Source organism: Cynocephalus volans, chromosome 8 (assembly GCF_027409185.1).
Source record: "Cynocephalus volans isolate mCynVol1 chromosome 8, mCynVol1.pri, whole genome shotgun sequence".
Lineage (NCBI taxonomy): Eukaryota > Metazoa > Chordata > Mammalia > Dermoptera > Cynocephalidae > Cynocephalus > Cynocephalus volans.
Window position 1 is genome coordinate 17,336,241 of NC_084467.1, and position 17,169 is coordinate 17,353,409.

General features: G+C 51.1%; 1 pseudogene; it reads right to left on the minus strand.

The window, feature by feature from the left end:
- Positions 1–9,388: 9,388 nt before the first annotated feature.
- On the minus strand, positions 9,389–16,016 carry LOC134384079 (ankyrin repeat and death domain-containing protein 1B-like; annotated as a pseudogene).
- Positions 16,017–17,169: the final 1,153 nt, after the last annotated feature.

The window sequence follows — 17,169 nt, forward strand, 5'->3', positions numbered from 1 at the left end:
GCTCAGAGACAGGAGATGACTTGCCCGCGGTCACACAGCATGTGAGGATCTGTGTCTGGATTTAAACTCCAGTCTGCCTGTTTTCAAAATGCATGTTTTTCTTCTCTAGGTTTCTCTCTCTGCCTTTATCTCCTCCATTAAGGCTTTGGGAAATGAGGGGCCGGTTTAGAAAGGCCTGAGGAACCCAACTCCTGCTGAGCATGCTGCTGAGGCAAATGAGTTGCCCGAGGGGTCTAGAAAGTCCATAGCCCAGAGCCCAGGTCAGAAGGCTGGTCAGAGAGAAGCCTGGGAGAGGACGCCAGCCTCTTCCACCCCTGACAGCCAAGATATGCAAATCTCTTGGTGTGTGTGTCGTGTAGACTGGAGAATTTCAGTGTCACAGGACAAGCAGGGACTCTGGAGTCAGGCCTGGAGGTTGGATCCTGGCCCTGCGAGCTCTGGCTCTCTCCAAGACTTGGTTCCTGCTTGTAAGACGATGCCTACAAATCCTACCTCGGAGGGTGATTGCAAGGCTGAGGTGAAGCCTTGGTACTGAGTCGGGGCCTGCAAACTGTAGCTATCATAATTCTCTTATGCTAACCTTGAGGTTTGACTAATACAGAGAGAGTCGAGCAGGTTTCCCTGTTGGAGATTCTGGGATGGGGATTCCCAGAGGTGGGAATATTGCAGAGATATATCCTCAGAGCACTTATGCGAGACAGCTGGTACCAGCGCCAGCCCGGGCACCTTGAATTTGTGTCCTTACTCTCCATGGCTTAGTAAAACTTTTTCTTCTCTAGGAAACCTCTGCCCACCTCTATCCAGAGCGCACCTCCCTTCCTCCAGGCCGTGAAGTCCCAGTGGACTTGTCCCCAACATGGCTGTCTTCTTGTGATCAAGCCTTCCTGAAAGACCCCTCAGGTCCCAGAAAGTGAAACCATGTGGAGTCATCCAATCAGGTGAGTGACCTGGATTTACTCAACTTCACTGTCCTCTTGTTAACTCAGGGATCCAGAAGAGATGAGACCACCTTCCCCAGAGCTTGTCGTGAGGACTCAATGCGATGGTACCTGTGAGGTGCCCAACGCAGCATAAAGAGCACCTCCCTTTGCAGGCTTGTGCCTGTCTCCTTTCCAGACCACGAGTCTCACAGAAGGAAGGGCTTGTACCTCAAGGGCCCCTGACAACTTGGAGCCTGGCAGGATACCTGGCACATAGTTGGTGCTCAGTTAAGGCCTGTTGAATGAATGTGTCCCCTTTCCTGGTGTCCCTAGCAGTGCCTTGCACACGATTGAGAGGCAGGACAGGGTAGGGTTAGGAGAATGGGTTTGGGGTCTGATAGACCTGGCTTCAAATGCTGCCCCCGACTCATTCCAGCTATGATGCTTCAAGTCACTTCACTTCACCTGCTTCCTTTTATGCAAAATAGGATTAACAGGCCACCCTCTGGGGTTCTGTGATAATTCACAAATCACATTATTCACGCATGTGAAATGCTTAATACATACATGATGGGAGCTGCAGTTACGATGATTAACCATCTAACTCCCATGTCTGTGGCTGCCCAATGCGGTGGGCCTATGTGGGTGGCTTGCCCAGTATCTGTCCCCTTCCCCCTCCCAGATAGCCTTGCTCTTGGTTTGGGGATCCATGGATAGGGACTGACTCCACTTCTGATGCCAGGGAGGGGCAGGACTAAGTCAATAGTGCATTTCGACCCCTTGTCTCAGTGTTTGGTTTAGGGCTAGGCATGTGACCCTCACCTGCCATGTCAGCGTGCAGGATTTTTGCTGAGAATTCCAGGGCAGAGAGGCTTCTCTAATACCCTGCTGTGTACAAATAAGGCAATTTTTGTGTTGGGAACTGGTAGCAGGTGTCTTGGGACTAGAAGGGAGCCAGTCTTGAAAAAGGCAGGCCAAATGAGGGAAAGAAACTGGACCCTTGCTGGCACTGGTAAGTTGCTGGACCAAGCCTTTCCTGAAGGACTTTTCAATAACGTGAGCCAATAAAGCACCTTTATTGTTTAAGGCTGTTTGAATTCGGTTTTCTGTTCCTTGTAACCAAAATCATCCTTATGGATACAGCCCATAGACTTCTCCACCTTGTGTAGTTGTCACTTCCTTTCCGTGGGTGGGGTGACATCGGCTCAGTCCACATTTCCTCCATGAGCACATGGACTCTGTGAGAACCAGCTGACGCTGCTGCTTGTTGGAAACCAGACCACCCAGAAGCCGAAAGATTATGGAAACATAAAGAAAACCAGAGTGGGGAAAAATCCAAGTGAATCCTTCCAGAATAACCAAAAAGAAAAAAGAAGTGGTGGCAACTCTAATAGCAAAATAATTGACTACCACACTCAGAATGGGTAGGCTTCTGATTGACGAGGGAGGCCCCAATCCAAGGGTGTGTCACCCCTGCAGGGAATGTTCACTGCTCCTGCCTCCCGGCTTCCTCTCCCCTGCAGGCAACACTCTGGTTTCATTTCCTGGAATTACCTCAAGTGGCCCACCTTTCCGTAGGTAAAGGTGGGCTACCCAGAAGCTCCTTCGCTGGAATGGAATCTTGCGGTGGAGAGAGTGATCTGTTCATGCCTGGGGCAGGATGCTCACCATATCATTCCAATCACGAGCCAATGTACCTTCTACTTTCTCAGCTCTGCTGTGTCCCTGGTTCCCAAGCCTGGTGCTCCAGCCCCCTCTGGATCGCGACCTCCCAGTAGCCTTCCAATATATTTCCTTTTGCTAAAGTTAGCAAAGGTCATTTCCGTTGCTTGTAACCAGAGTCCTCTGTGATACACCTGCTTAGGGGGCTGTGACAAGGTGGGAGAGGGGTTTGTTGTTCGTTGAGAAGCCTTGTCACACGTAGGCTGGGTGATTTCCCACGAGGCTCTGGCGCGCACTCGGTGCATTCACTCTGGGAAAGGCCAGCTGCGTGACTGTGAAGGGGTCCTCAAATTCATATTCGTAGTAGGCAGGTCTTGTCAGCAGGCTGGATACACAACACAGTTTGCTGCTGGAGTGATTAATAAAAGAGAAATCAGTTTCAAGGAATTCCTGAACTCACAGTAGTTTTAACAAAAAATTACCATTAATTAGGTTGTTTCTCATTTAACAAATACTAAATGTACAATCTGGGGAAATGTTCACATGGAGAAGGGGTGCTCCTCTTGAAACATGGGGGTGCGATGAGCACAGGTGTGTCCTGCAGGACCACAGAGGTCACCTGTCCTTGCCATCCAGGCCCCACTTGCCTTCTCTCCAGGATGTCACCCAGATAGAGTTCTGGAAGACTGGCTCCGCCCACTGACTCCAGAGGTGGCATGTGACTCAGATCTGGCCAGTCAGAGCATCGGATCTCCCTGGCCACAGTGATTGGTTCAGGGGCGGGGAAATGACCCAATGAGAGCCAAGGAGAAGCCACCAGAGTTTTGCCGGGGCTGCTGCGGGGTGGTGGGGTTGGGGATGGAAACGCCTACTGTGGCTTAGAGGATTTAAACCTGAAGAGGGGCAGAGGTCGGGAGTGGGTGAGGGTGACAGGCTATGAGAAGAAACCTGTCTGTGAATGGAGCCTGCACAGAGGACAGAGGGGTGGGCCCTGGTGACACAGTTCACTGCTCTGCCCAGGCCTCCTGGGGTCAGCCCACCTGGGACTTCTCTGTCGCAGGAGCCAGAGTCCCCTTTTCACTTAAGCCCCTCAAGGGTCCTAACAGACACACGGGAGAGGTGGTGCTGGAATTCCCAGACTCAGTTGGAAAAGCATCCAGTTGTCATCAACCTCAGAGAGACCTGCTTCTTGGAGAAGGCACATTCGGTGTAAGTCAACCAAGATGCATCTGGTGAAGGGACCTGCTTTCCTTGTGGGGTGAGAAGTCCACTGGGACCCGCCTCACCATGGGGGACTCATTTTAAAGTTGCCAGATTTTGCCAATAAAAATATGGGACGTCTAGTTGAATTTGAATTCAGATAACAATGGATAATTTTTTAGTATGTCTCATGCAATAGTTGCGACGTGCTTATGCTCAATAATTTTCACCGTTTATCTGAAATTCAAATTTATCTGGCGACTCTACCCCAGACTTCCTCTGAAGTCTCCCGGACAGGTGTGTTGCTGACATGAGGCAGAGGCAGGCAGGGGGCACGTGAGCTGTCACTGGATGGAGTGGGAGCCTGGAGGGGTGACCTGGGGGGAACTGAAGAAGGGGAGAAGGAAGAGAGCAGAGGGGATGGGGGTCACTGAGGGGTCTGCAAGTGGGGGAAGCTGAGGCCCAGCAGGGGAGGCGTAGTGGGTATGGCAAGCTCTGCCCCCGCAGTGGCCGGAGCCCCCTCGAGGACCAAGCGCTCCTCTCCTCACCCCTGCTCCAGGTGTCCATGTTTGTACCTCGTGACCCTCCAGCTGCAGTAGATTGGACAAGGAGGACACCTGACCCGAGGGCAGCCAGTCTGAGGCCAGTGGCTTTCACTGTGACTCAGTGAGAAGAGCTGAAGTGGCCCGATCGGATCCCCTGCCTGGGCTTAGGTGCGAGAAGAGCTGGGGCAGCTGGCGGTGGGAGCTGAGTGCAGGGAGGTCTGGGGGGCGCTGAGAGGCCGGGAGGGGCCTGTGCAAAGGGAGCCGTGAGGGAGGGAAGCTGTGCGAGCGCAGCGGTGGGGAGGCTGGGAAGGGACACAGGCATGTGGGGCGTGCGGCCGGGGTGGAGGACAGTACGGGGAGCTGTGTTAGGGGTGGGGGGTGAAGGGGAGACCCAAGGCCGACTCCGTAACGGCTCCGTTTACCACCGCTCCTCGCCATTCCGTGCACATCACTGCAGTAACACACCACGGCTCCTTGCATCCTAAAAGTCCTGAAGTGACCAGGAGTGACTCGTCCAGGTCACAGCGACAGCTTGGGGCAGAGCCCCAGGAACTGTGTAAAGGGAACTGCTGGGGTGAGAAGCATTAAAATGCCAAGGAGTGACTGACGGCCAGACCCCAAGTTTGCAAAGCTCCAGGCTCACCTTGGTATTGACTGGACATTTGAGTCAGAAGGAAGTTTCTTGTGTGGTTTCTATTAGATGCTGCCTGAAAAGCCTCATGGAGGGCTGGGGGCCATATGGAAATTCAACTGATGCTCACTGGACTCCTCCTGTCCCATGGCAGGAGGGTCTTAAACTAGGTCTTGGGGCTCCAGAGATGACCCCACTCTTGAGAAGCTCCCAATCTGGTAGGGAGCAGGCCCCTGAGGAATGAGTACTCTGTTTCAGTGTGAGGCACCAGGAGGTGCAGGAGATGCTCCTGGACACAGAAGAGGAAGAGTCCAACTCTGCCTGGTGGGTCAAGGAGGGCTTCCTGGAGGAGGTGGCCCTTGAGTAGAGCCACAAGGATGAGTTTGCTGGGGAAGAAGGCAGGCGAGACTTTGGAGGTGAGGGCACCGAGAAGCGAGAGTTCCTGATGTCTTCAGGAAAAGAAGAGGTTGGATTAGAGATGAGGACTTGAGACTTGTCTGTCTGGAGGTCACATATGGATGAGGCTTGGCCAAGGAGGGGGCAGAGTCCAGGGTCACAGGCTGCTGCTTTTGGGGGCCAGGCAGGCATGTGAATGAGCTAAGTTGGTCAGGGGTTGTGGAGATCATATGACCTTCTGTGTCTGGCTTCTGTTTCCCACTTTTAAAAGATCAGGGATCTAATAATTGTTCTTTAATTAAAAGAAGCCACAGTGCAGCAATAAAGGGCAGATGTCAAGGTGGCCAACTGGAAAGTCCACAGACTGCCTAAAGCAGAGGCCCTAGACCCTGGTTATCCACTAGACTCACCAGGGGCACTTTTACAACATAGGATGCCTGGACCCCACCCCCACCCCCACCCCCAGAGATTCTGACTTCATTGGTCCAGGGTGGGGCCCAGCTGCAAAATATTTTAATAGCTGCCCAGGTGATTCGAATTTGATGCTGAGGTGCAGCCGGGGATGAGAACCACTGGTCCAGAAGGAATGCCAGTTGGTGCCTTGCAGGAAGGTGTCTTCTCAAATATTTTGATTTTTCAAGAAAAGTCAGAAATTGGGATTTTTCTGTGAAATCTCCCTATTTTTAAACAGTGGCTTGATTTAAAAAAATTAAAAAAGGCAATATTGGGAAGTGTTTGCTACAGGCTGTTCTAAGCACCTTATACTCACCATAACTCTACAACAAGATACGTGACTATTATTTTTATTTTGCAGATGATGAAACAGAGGCATGGAGAAGCAGCATGCTGTGTGGGTGTGCTTCTTGGTCTTGCACGTAGCTAGAAAGTCCAGTCTGGCTTCAGAGCCCATGCTCTTACCCACAAACCATCTGCAGCCTGGAGAAGAGGGCCTGGGCAGTCCTGGCCTTCAGGGGGAAAGAAGGATGGAGGTGTGGGCGAGTCTAGGAAGGAGTGGGCAGAGGTGGGCAAGTGCATGCCACTGCTGTCAGACACAAGTTGAATGAAGGGAAGATCAGAGCCTTTCGCCATCTGTAAGGGCCTCCAGCATCTCCAGAGTCCCACATGGCTCTGCCCAGGGAGTGGAGCCCAGTGGCCGTGCTTCCTACAAGGCCCAGCAGCTTCAGACCTGGGCCTTCATCAAGTGCCCTGCCGGCCCTGGCAGCGCTGGCTCGACCAGCCGAGATGCTGCAGTTAAATGGGCCTCTCCTGGTGATGGGGCTGTTGCTGGGAAAGGCTGCAGGCTTTGTCTGCTGCGGTGACTGAGGGCAGGTCATTACCTGGCAGCGACCATCATACCTCATGCCCGTGGGCTCCAGGATGGTCCCCTGGAGGTGTCTCCATTGGAGGCTGGTCCAGACGCACCCAGTGAGGCCCGCTTCTGTAGTCGCCTTATACGGGGATGTTCTCTTCCCGCAGGCTTTGAGGATGGAGCTGGGGAGCACTTTGGGTAAAGGGCAAGAGAAAGGTTCAACCAGCCTTGGGGTGGATCGAGAAGAAAGTGGCCATTTCCTGTGGGCCCACTATGTGCACTGCACTATGCCAGGTGCCTTTGCATCCAATTTCTTAATTTTCACAATTCGGAGAGGTCAGTGTTCTTATCTCCATTTTGCAGATGAGAAAGTTGAGGCTCGGGGAGGTGAAATGACCAAGGTTCCAGGGCTTTTAAATAGAGCTAGGATTTGAGTCCAGGTTGTCCCTGGCCATTTACCTTCTTTATGTCCTAAGGCCCCTCTCTCAAAACCTACCCAAATCCCACTCACTCCACACCCCAAGACCTTACTGCCCTGTCCTGATGGTTCAGGACCGCATATAACTCGGTAGCATGTTCACACATCAGCAGACACCTCGGACAGACCCAACAGGAGATGACAAGACTACAGGGACATGTGGGCATCTGTACAGTTGCGGAGAGATTTGGGGCCAGCAATCATTAACACACTGATCAAATCATGTAATGAATCTCTGGCCACCAGGCCAAGGATCATTTTAGTTGAGTTAAAAGTAGGAACAAAGTTATGTGTTTTTATCTAGCTAAAAAGTAGTCATATTTTGTTTTCCAGCTTATTTCTAGCTCCATAAAAGTAGTATAAAAATCAACATTGTTGTCTTCCGTCTCTGCTAGGAGTTCCCCTTCCCCCCATCTGCTGACAGGCTGGCCAGGGGCATCTGGGCCCGTGTCTCTTGTTGCTGACTTTCCTGCTTGTCTGTTTGGCCCTGCTAGGGATGGGCATAGGCTGGGCCCAGCTGAAGGTCCTACCAAATGGAGGGTCTGAACTTGGGTGCGGGGACGTTTCCTGGAAGGCAGGGGCATTTGCCAGGAGGGTCCCATTTTGTGGGTTGGGGTGGGTAGCAGGTGACTAGATCCGAGGCCCTATGGGAGGGAGGGGGCTGGGCCACACTCCAGTGGCTGCCAAGTCTTTAAGAAGAGCCCAGCTTCTTGGCCTAGTGTTCTGGGCCCTTCCCACGCAGGCCCTCGTCCATGCCTTCTGCTTCCTTCCCTGCCCCACCTCCCTTGCAGCCTCCAGACAGGAGCCACTCAGCAATCTCTCTGTCTCACACCTCCTTCCATTTGCATTCTAGCGTCACCTTTCCTTGCTTGCAGATATAACCTGTGTGAAGGAGGCCAGCATGGGTTAGACGCAGAGTCGGTGCTTAGAAAGCTCACCTTCATTCCTTCCTCCCTCTGTATGTGCCAGCATCACACTACCTGCCCGATCTGGGGGGACTCTTAGTATAACAGAAGAAGCACAGCACCAAGTCAGAGAAGCCTCTAGCCTAGATGGGGGCCAGGAAAGTCTGAGGCCCATTGCAGAGGCAGTAGGTTGGGTATTGACTGTCCAGCGTCCAGGATGTTTGGGGGTCCCCCCCTGCCAACTCTTAGTCCCTCTGCTTTGGAGGAGACTCCTCAGAACCTGTGATCTGCTAAGCCAACCTGGTCATTGTGTTCCTTCAGCCACTGGGTTTGCTTCAGTCAGAGCCTAGGGGACATGATGAGATTTGGCTGGGGCAGCTGAGGCAGACCCAAGCCCTCCTTTTCTTGGAGTCTGAGCCTGGTTCTCCAGCCTGCCCTCCACTCTGGGACCTCTCCACAGCCTCCCAGTACACACTCCTTGAGCATAAGGAAGCCAAATTGTATTCTTTTTTTTTTTTTTTACAAATTGATACTTTACATTTATTTCATAACTTTCTCAGATTACAAAAATAATGCGTGCTCATTGTGAAAAAAGTTAGAATGTACCAAAAAAGAAAATAAAAATCACCTGTAGTTGCATCACTAACAGATAAGAAATATATTGGTGTATATACTTCTGGTGTTTTCTAAGCAATATGTTACACACACGTGATTTAAAGCTAATAGCGACTAAATTTCCAAACCCAGTTTCTCTCACTGAAGAGAAATAACTAACAGTTTATGATTTCCATACATGGGCGTGAGGTTAGGCATTTCATAGGCATTGACCCTCCGTCTTCACTCCCACCCTCTGGAGTGAGTAGACATTCCCCCATTTTATAGCAAAGGAAACTGAAGATCTGAGAACTTAAATAATATGGACATGCCCAAAGGCTCATAGGTAAAACATAGCAAAACTAATTTCAAAACCTTATCTATCTATTCTAAAACCCTTGGTTTTTCCATATACCATGATGCTGCTTCCACCATCAGTTTTTTTTTAAACATGATATACAAAACCCTCTTAGATTATGCTATTACATATGTTGCATCCAATGACAGAAATGGGAAAACCATATACAACTTGCCTTAAGCAAAAACCAAAAAGAATATTTGACTTTTCGGTAGTTGGAAAGTATGATAGTATTACTCTTTTCATGTGCTACAGCGTCCTGTCACCATCTTCAAAGTTGAGAGGAAAACCATTACTACTGCTAGAAGAAATGCATGGCATTAAAGGAATTGAATTTAAAAGAATCCCATGCAGAGTGGAAAGTCATTCAAATACAATTTCTCTAGGCATTTATGAAACTGCACATTTCTTAGAGCTTGAGTTAGTTTTGCTTTAGAATTGATGAATTTTTTCAGCTAGTTCTGGGAAACTTGGGTGTACCAGCTCTTTATACAGGTGCTCGGCCACATCAGCTTGTGTCATCAGGGCCCTGTGCAGCCAGGTGAGCAGAGCCCAGTGGCGGTGTTCACAGAAGCTTTCATTTCCTGACCACTGCTCCTCGATGGCTCTGATCTGGTCATCTGTAAAGTTCTACAACAGGGCCAGCCTCTGCCACTCATTGGCCTTCAGCTGCTGGTAAGCCAGGTTCCAGAGGAGCGTGCGAACATGCCTGGTCTCCAGACTGTGATCTTGCTTGAAAGTCAGAGTACAGTGTGCTGATGGGTCCCTGGTGCTCTCACTCTGCTGCTCTCTCCAGGCATAGCATCTCTCTGCTTTAATGAGCATGCCCACAACAAGGCTGTGGTTGCTCCTGGAGGCCACGGCTAGTGCAGTCTCTCCTTGCTTATGGACAATCTTCAAGTCACAGCCGGCCTTCAGCAGGGTTTCCACCAGTTCCACATTTCCGAGGTCAGCAGCTCCATGTTTGGTCCTCTGATTTAAGATGTCAATACCATGCTGTGCACTTAATAAGCTGTTTACGACTGTGATATGGTTATTGATAACAGCTAAATGAAGACGGAACTCCTTAGATTTCACTTTCTGGAGCAGATCAACATTCTCACCGAGAAGAAAGTTGACAAGGGACGCATGACCATTCCGGGTTGCTCTCTCCAAACCACTGACATTGGGAGTTCTGAAGATCAGAAGTCTGAAATGAGTCTCACTGGGCTAAATAAAAAAAAAAGGTGTTTGCAGGACTGCGTTGCTCTCCGGAGGCTTTCTCAAGAACCCGTTTCCTCGCTTTTTTTAGTTGTTAGAAGCCCCCTATATTCTTTGGCTCATGTCCCCATCCTCCAGCTTCAAAGCCAGCAACGATGAGCTGAGTGCTTCTCACAGTGCATCACCCTACCCCCAAATTGGATTCTGTTGCTTGCAATCAAGGAGTTTCACGGGAGACACCCCATCGAATCTACAAATGTGCACCCCTAACTGCTGGGATACAGGAGGCCAATGCCTCTCCAGCTGCAGCTGGATGGAGCTAAGAGTCAGGGCCCCAGTGGGAGGGGAAGGTGGAGGTGAAGCTGCCTGGAGGGAGGGAGAAAGGGGAATTCCCCATTTTGGTCTTGGATGGGACCGCAGGGGTCAGCTGGCTCAGTCCCCGAGTGGTGCCCAGTGTCCACTCCAGGAGCAGCCTGGGTCTAACAGCCAGGGCTTTGCCTAGAGGGGCTTCCCAGCTCCAAACCTAATCCTTTCTGCCGAGCCCTGGAAGTGCCACCTCTAGTCTGGCACCATGACCAGAACCACATTCCAACCTGAAGGGTCCCAGGTGCCCAGAAGTGAATTCACAATTGGGGAGAAAAGGAGGCCCTAAAGCTGGTGGGGGCAAGAAGGAGAGGCAGGCATGTGCACTGGCCTTTGTGGCCATACCTGTCCTTCCCCAGCAGAAAGGGCTGGAGGGGGCCCCTGGGCAAAGAGGAGCGGGAAGACCGTAGCTTGGACTGGATGGATCGAGGTTTGAATCCACCTCGGCCGCTAATCAGCTGTGAGAGCTGGGGCAGATGCCTTTCCTCTCCGAGCCTTGGTTTCCTTGTCTGTAAAATGGGAATAATCCTACATGCTTCCTGGAATTATTGTGAAGATTAGGCAAGATGAATCATGAAAACATTCAGCCTGGTGCCTGGCATAAGCAGAGTCCACAAACGTTTGCTTTTATTGTTATGAAGACTAAGAATCCAGCTTCAGACCAAGCTGGGTTAATTCCCTAAAGAGTTGGCCTTGGTTGTAATTCCAGTTCTCAGCTGAGGGACCTTGGCCAACCGACTATAGGCTTCTTTGGGTGTCAGTTTGCTCATCTGTAAAATGGGGAGAACAGTTGTTCCTACTTCAAGGGTAGATATGAGGACTGTATGATACAAAGGGCTTAGCACCATGCCTGGCACATAGTAGGTGCTCAGCAAATGTTCATTTCTTCCTCTTTGTGTACTGGATGTGGAAGTGCAGGTGTTGTAGGAAACAGAGAAACCCCAGATCTGGAGTCAGAGAACAAGATTCTGCCCCAGGCCTGGCACGAAATTGCTGGGCTTTCCCTGGTATCCTGACCTCTGGGTCTCAGGAAGCTTCTTTTCTAAGTGATGACACTGGACTTGATGTTCCCCCTCTGACTCCATAGTTCCGTATTGTAAGGGGAAAAAAAAACCCTAAAAAAAATCACTGCTACTAAAATAAAGGACTGAAGGCAGCGCGCCTTGCTTGAGGTGGCTGTGACAGGTGGATGCCACACTTTTGCTTTGGGAAATCCCCTTGAGAGCCCCTTTCTGGTTATGAAAGGTCAGGGTTTCCCCCTCCCCCGACCAGTTGGGCCTGGTCCCAAAGAAGGTCATGGCAGAGTGCAGGACATGGCTCTGTGTAACAAGGAGCAGGAGTTTGGGAGTTATCTCTCGGCAGCTGGAGAATGAAACCTCAGCAGGCCCCGGGACTTGGAGCAGAGTGGGGACAAGCCGGGCGCTCTTAGGCAGAGAGGGGCTCAGCAATAGGCAGCAACCGGAGCCAAGGAGCTGGGGGGCCCAGCCCGAGAGGGCCCAGGAACGTCCTGAAATCTCTCTCCTTTCCCCAAACCTTCACCAAAGTCTGTTGCACACACAACCTTGTGTCTGTGGAGCTTTGGAGCAGGAGGGGGTCAGGGACAGAGAGAGGCTGGCGGGCAGCAGGGTACGGTGGAGGTGTGGCTCAGCCAACGGCAGAACTAGAGGTGAAGGGAGGCAGGGACCCTGCGTCCTTCTTAGGAGGTCTCAGAAATATGGAGACTGGCATTGGACTTCCTGCAGTAGGGGGTGTGGGGGGTTGAACTATTTTATTAATTATAATTGTTGATTGAAATGAAGGACATAGTGAACCCAGAGGACATGGAGATATCAGGGTTATGGTTTCGTGTTTGTACAGCTAGGATTGGTAGAGACGAATTGGTAGAGAAGCAGCTGGGGCTTGGTGGGGGAAAGGCCTGACCCCGGGCCTGGAGTCAAGAAAGCAGGACATTGGAGTGGAGAACTGGGGGATGGTGTCGCTGCAGAGGGTGATGGGGCCAGGTCACGAAGGACCTGGCATACTAGGACTTGACTTTTTCTATAGGCAGTGGGGAGCCATGGAAGACTTCAGAGCAGGAGAGGGACACGGAGCAAGCTGTCTGTGGGATGATGGCTCAGCAGTGTGCGGACGATGGACTGGAGTGGGACAGAGGCAAAGGCAGGGAGGGGGAATGAGCGTCTGGTGCTGAGGACAATTCACTGGAGGGTTTGTTGTGGCTGGATCAACACAATCGGGTTACGAAGGGTGGCTGTGATGCCGCCTCCTGTGAAAGCGGGCACCTGTGTAATGGTCCTGGTGGCAGCCCGAATTCACCTGCATCCATCACCGCCTTCCTCCCAGTCTCAGCTTTCCCTGTGACTCAGCTCCCTGAGGACCCAACACAGGCTTGGGGGAATTTTGAAAGTTTTGTCATTTTGGAGGTGACTCAGCTAAAAGGGAGGGCCAGGGAGAAGGGGATCCCTCATCCCAAGAACATTTATGTCATCCTTAAATCTTCATGGTCACAGCCAAGGTCCGGCCACCTCACCAGCTGATCTCATTTCACAGATGGGGAAACTGAGGCTTAGAGAGAGGAAGGGACTTGTGCAGGCTCCAGTGGCCAGAGCGAAGGCCCGGGTCCAGTTCATCATTCTCTGTGTGACCCTGGGTGGATCTCTTCTCCCCTCTGGGCCTCTGTTTTCTCATCTGTAAGATGGGCTTGCCGGAGCCCTCTCCTCCCTCCTGCAGGGCTACCCTGGCTGTCTGCCTCACACCCCATCCCAATCAGCTGCCTGCATCCCTGTCCATGGGTCACGGCCACCATGGAGGGTGGTTTCCTGTCTCAGCTGGGCATCTGTCTTCAGTCTGTTTTCTTGTTGCAGGTGGCTCTCTCTAAGGCCCATGTCACTGTCCTGACCTTCACCACGCTCCTTAGGACCCCTAGCTGCTTCTTGTCCCCTCACACAGAAGAGGCAACTCTGCCTGCTACCTTATCAAGTCCCCAGGCCCTTGGTGGGCACATCCTTGGTTTCCCACCTCCACCCATCCACCCACCAAGGACCCCTCCACTCCCTCCGCACCTGCTGTCCTCTGGTCCCCAGGCTGGGGGCTCCTGCCTGGGGCATGGCTGCTCCTTCCACTCTCTTCCAGGACCTCTTCTCTTGCCTCCTCTGGGGCCTGGCACCTGCAGTAACCCCCACTCTCCCTTCCCCTTCCCCTCCCTTCTCTGGCTCACATCTCAAAATGAACAACCCCAAGCCTCCCTTGACCCTGCATCTTGTCTCTAGGTACCAAGCTCTTCACTTGGTCTGGGACCTCCTAAGTGTGCTCAACTAACGCGCCTTTGCTTCCCCGGGCATGCTTCAAGCCACTGCCATCAGCTCCATCTCCCCTCCCCCATCATCCAGCAGCAGCATGCCAATGACTTCATTGTCAAGTCCAAGGGATAACCCTCTACGACTTAGCTTATACAGCTACCATTTTTTCCTTCTGGAAAGTTCTTTTCCCTCTATGTTAGACTCTGACAGTGACCTCCCCATACAGCCACTCTCCCTTGAATCTTTGCTAACAGAGCCCAGATTCTATTCAGGAAAGCAATATGCTCTGCTAAAAGACCACATTTCTCAACCTTCCTTGCACCTGGGGGTGGCCAATGAGGTGTAAGTGAAAGCCATGGGGAGAGGTGGGAAAGGGCTTCCAGAAACACCCTTTGAAAGAGTCTGGGCAGTCTCAGCTGAGCGGCAAGTTTTCTGATTTTGCATCTTCCTTCTCCTTGCTGCTGGAATGTGAATGTGATGGCTAGAGCTGCAGCAGTACTCATGTGACCATGAAGTGACCTTGAAGGTGGAAATCAGGGCTAAGAACAGCCGGGCAAGAGAGAAAGAGCCCAAGTCTCTGAGGATGGGGGGCTGCCTCCCTCTGCACTTCCTCAAAGGACAGAACCGAATCTGTGTCTTGATCAAGCCACTGATTTGGGTTTTCTCTTGCTTACAGCAGAATCCAATCCTAGATTATGCAGCTTTGGAACTGTGTTTCCTGGCTTTCCTCCTACCTCTTGGGCTGATCTTTGCTCCATTTGTGGGTGCTTTCATCATCCCACTCCTAAAACACGGGAACCCCCCTTTTTTCCTGTATCCCAATATTCAAGCAGGACGTCCTACAGAACCCTCAAGCTCAACAGCCCGAATACTCCCTCATGCCTATTTCCCCTCCTAAGGGCCCAACTCAGCTGGCGGATCTGCATTCTCCTCTTTTCCAGACCCCTCTACCCCCATCAACTTCTCACATACAATCATTCCTCAAGATCTAGAAATTCACCACTTCACATCCATTAGGATGGCTACTACCAAAAACCAGAAAATAACAAGTGTTGGTGAGGATGTGCAGGAAGTGGAACTCTTGTGCTCTGCTGGTGGGAGTGTAAAATGGTGCAGCTGCTATGGAGATAGTATGGAGGTCCTCAAAAGATTAAACATAGAATTAGCATATGAGCCAGCAATTCAGCTTCTGAGTGTATATGCTAAAAGAAGTGAAATCAGGGACTCAAGCAGATATTTGTACACCCATGTTCACGGCAGCATTATTTACAATAGCCAAAAGGTGGAAGCAACCCATGTGTCCCTTGATGGATGAATGAATAAACAAAATGTGGTATACACTTGCACATACAATGGAATATTATCCAACTTCAAGAAGGAAGGAAATTCTGACAACACGCTACAACATGGATGAACCTTGAGGACATTATGTTAAGTGAAAGAAGCCAGTCATAAAAGGACAAATACTATATGATTCCACTTATGAGGCACCTAGAGGAGTCAGACTCACAGGGACAAAGTAGAATGGTGGTTGCCAGGGTGTTTGTGGGGAGGGAGAGTGGGGAGATAGCATTTCATGGGTACAGAGTCTCAGTTGTAGAAGATGAGAAAGTTCTGGAGATGGATGGTGCTGATGGGTGCACAACTTCAGGAATGTACTTAATGCCACAGAACTATACAATTAAAAATGGTAAATTTTATTTTACCACCATAAAAAGAAGAGATCTAGCAGTTTTACTTGCTAAATAGTCCCAAATGCATTCCTGTCTCCTTGATAGCTTTTGACTCTTAGTGGGTCCACTGCAGAACCTTCTTTCTGGTTTCCCTGCCTCCAGTTTCATTTTCAGCCACAGCCCAACTCTTTCTTAATCAGAGTACCTTTCTAAATCTCAAATCTGTTCATATCAGTTCTTTCCATAGGACCCTCCATGCCTTCCATGGCCTATGGGACTAATTCCAAGGCCCTTAGCCTGCATTCTAAGCCTTCTCTGATCTGCCCCCTGTCTGTCTTCTCAGTCACCACCTCCTTCTTTTTGTTTCAGTAATTCCTCAAGTGCCCTGGGCTGTTTCATACCTCTGTGCCTTTGCAGGTGCCATTCCCTCTGCCTGCATGCTCACGATGACACCTCTGCCTTCTCTCCTTTGCACATCCCATTCATCCTTCGAGACCCTGTGTACACCTGTATACATCTATTACTGCACACGTCAGGCTGTGCTGTGATTATCTGCCTGCATGTCTATCTCCAGGAACTCCTCCAACTTCCCTCCTCCTTCTCCAGGAAGTCCTGCCTGACTTCTCTAGCCCACAGTGATACCCACCTCCTCTGAGCTCATGGTCTCTCACTGGAGGCACCATTTCAGCATTTGCTTGTTCCCTGTCTTGTCTTTGATTAATTCTTTCATGAAGATTAGTTTGCCTCTTCGATGAGCTGATAAAATAGCTCCTCGGTTGCAGGGACTGTGGCCTCAGTTCTCCTGTTCCCTAGAAGAAGAGCAGGAGTGGACATTTAGTGAGCAACTTTGTGCCTGGCACTCTCATGCCTGCCATGTACTTTCATCCTCCCGATGACTCTGAAATGAGCATCCTCATTCCCCTTTTATAGGTGAGGAGGCTGCAGCTCAGGTCAAGGGGCTGGGGTCAGGCAGCACGGTGGTCGGGAAGTGAGAGCAGGAAGCCAGGCTGGTCGGGCTCTCGAGCTTGTGCTCTGCTCTGGGCCAAGGCTGGGCCCCAGAAAGACCCACTGGGTTGGGCTGGGCTGAATGGGCACTGCTCAGTGCATGTCTCCTGCACACATGACAGTGTTGGAGTGTTCCAGCAAACCTGAGCACATGCAGTGGGAGGCGGCATAGAAGGGAAATGGCTTGTGTTGGTCCTGGCTCCGGGTCTGGGGAGGCATCCAGGGCAGTGGGGTGGAGATGGGTGGCAGTGGGGGCACTAGGTGAGTCTCTCTGGTCATCCCAGGAAGCTCTTGGTTGTGACCTGTGACGGCTGCTCCGAGGACACAGCCCTCCCCTGCAGTAACAGCTCCTCACATTTTCCAGGATTGTGTTCGTGCGTGCGTGCGTGCGTGTGTGTGTGTGTAGAGGATCAGAGGTACCACTCACCGGTTGCTAAGATCTCGGGCAACTCCTCACCTCTCTGGTTCTCATTTTCCTCATCTACAAAATGAGAATTTAAACAGTTGCCTCTCAGATATTTGGAGTCAGATCCTTTGTAAGGATGGCTATGACAGTGCCTTGTCGATTAAAAAAAGCCCCGTGCCCTTTTGAGAGGCCCTGTCATTTTCTCTGGAAGCCTCATGGCACAGAGGC